Here is a 2557-nt window from a genome sequence, read left to right as displayed (position 1 = left end):
ACACACACACACACACACACACACACACACACACACACACACACACACACACACACACACACTCTCACACACACAAGTGTCAGTAAGTTTTAGCATTATTCCACTAGTCCTCAAACAGACGGGTTGATGATTCACCTGTTGATTAATTATCTTCATGTTCTAAAACAACTAACATCTCAGATATACAAAAGTAACACTGATATGAACATGCATCTAAACCAGTTCAGGGCTCGTATCACATCACACTGTCTGTTCTCAGATGTAGAATCAGTAAGAAGCTGCAGGTTTGTTTTCAGGTCTAAAACAGCTTTAACTCCATCTGTCTCTAACAGCTTCTCTGATTCATAAGAGCTGTTATTATTCAGATCAATAAACCCGAGCCGCTCATCTCTAACGCTGCACGATCTACAGCCGTGACTCGTTTAACCTCGGCTTACTTTAGAAGAACTGAACCTATTAAGAGTCAGAAAGATACTCCGGATAAAAGCATCTGCTGCATGAGAGAGACATAGAGAGAGATTTTTCCCCTCTTTTATTTATCTGTATGTTTATGTACTTATTGCTTTGGCAACATTGTGATATGTTACACAGTTATGCCAATAAAGCTCATTTGAATTGAACTGATCTGAAATTGAGAGAGAGACATAGAGACACAGAGAGAGACATAGAGAGAGAGAGACAGAGACAGAGAGAGAGACATAGAGACACAGAGAGAGAGAGAGACATAGAGACACAGAGAGACATAGAGAGAGAGAGACAGAGACACAGAGAGAGAGAGAGACATAGAGACACAGAGAGAGACAGAGACAGAGAGAGAGACATAGAGACACAGAGAGAGACATAGAGAGAGAGAGACAGAGACACAGAGAGAGAGAGAGACATAGAGACACAGAGAGAGACACAGAGAGAGACAAAATCAGCAGCCCTTACATAATTCAAGCTCTGGCAACATAGAGACACAGAGACAGAGAGAGACAGAGACACAGAGAGAGAGAGACATAGAGACACAGAGACATAGAGAGAGAGAGACAGAGACATAGAGAGAGAGAGACAGAGACACAGAGACACAGAGAGAGAGAGACATAGTGACACAGAAAGAGACATAGAGACACAGAGACACAGAGAGAGAGACAGAGACACAGAGAGAGACATAGAGACACAGAGAGAGACATAGAGAGAGAGAGACAGAGACAGAGAGAGAGACATAGAGACACAGAGAGAGAGAGAGACATAGAGACACAGAGAGACATAGAGAGAGAGAGACAGAGACACAGAGAGAGAGAGAGACATAGAGACACAGAGAGAGACAGAGACAGAGAGAGAGACATAGAGACACAGAGAGAGACATAGAGAGAGAGAGACAGAGACACAGAGAGAGAGACACAGAGACACAGAGAGAGAGAGACATAGAGACACAGAGAGACATAGAGAGAGACAGAGACAGAGAGACATAGAGACACAGAGAGAGACACAGAGAGAGACACAGAGAGAGACAGAGACAGAGAGAGAGAGAGACATAGAGACACAGAGAGAGATAGACAGAGGCACAGAGAGAGAGAGACATAGAGACACAGACAGAGACAGAGACAGAGAGAGAGAGACACAGAGACACAGAGAGAGACATAGAGAGAGAGACAGAGACACAGAGAGAGAGAGACAGAGACACAGGGAGAGAGAGAGACATAGAGACACAGAGAGAGACATAGAGAGAGAGAGACAGAGACACAGAGAGAGAGAGACATAGAGACACAGAGAGAGACATAGAGAGAGAGAGACAGAGACACAGAGAGAGAGAGACATAGAGACACAGAGAGAGACATAGAGAGAGAGAGACAGAGACACAGAGAGAGAGAGACATAGAGACACAGAGAGAGACATAGAGAGAGAGAGACAGAGACACAGAGAGAGAGAGACATAGAGACACAGAGAGAGACATAGAGAGAGAGAGACAGAGACACAGAGAGAGAGACATAGAGACACAGAGAGAGACATAGAGAGAGAGAGACAGAGACACAGAGAGAGAGACATAGAGACACAGAGAGAGACATAGAGAGAGAGAGACAGAGACACAGAGAGAGAGACATAGAGACACAGAGAGAGACATAGAGAGAGAAGGAGTCCAGCTGCAATTGCTTTGGCAATACAAATGTATAATTTTTGTCATGCCAATAAAGCACTCTTAAATTGAGAGAGAGAGACAGAGACACAGAGAGAGAGACAGACACAGAGAGACAGAGACACAGAGAGAGAGACAGAGACACAGAGACACAGAGAGAGAGACAGAGACACAGAGACAGAGACACAGAGACACAGATACACAGAGACACAGATACACAGAGACACAGATACAGAGACACACAGATACAGAGACACACAGATACACAGATACAGAGACACACAGATACACAGATACAGATACACAGATACAGATACACAGATACAGATACACAGATACATAGATACAGATACAGATACAGATACATAGATACAGATACAGATACATAGATACAGATACAGATACACAGATACAGATACAGATACACAGATAAACAGATAC

General features: G+C 43.7%; 1 protein-coding gene across 1 annotated transcript in view; it reads right to left on the bottom strand.

Moving 5' to 3' along the window:
* The window catches only part of LOC107696900 (ral guanine nucleotide dissociation stimulator-like), a gene marked incomplete at its 3' end in the record, with an annotated part of 4591 nt that overhangs the window by 318 nt on the left and 1716 nt on the right, over positions 1 to 2557 (bottom strand). The gene's annotated exons all lie outside the window — the stretch shown is intronic.

This window comes from Sinocyclocheilus anshuiensis, unplaced genomic scaffold, assembly GCF_001515605.1.
Source record: "Sinocyclocheilus anshuiensis isolate Anshui unplaced genomic scaffold, SAMN03320099.WGS_v1.1 scaffold1376, whole genome shotgun sequence".
NCBI classification, from domain to species: Eukaryota; Metazoa; Chordata; class Actinopteri; order Cypriniformes; family Cyprinidae; genus Sinocyclocheilus; species Sinocyclocheilus anshuiensis.
This window is presented reverse-complemented; position numbering and strand designations above follow the sequence as displayed.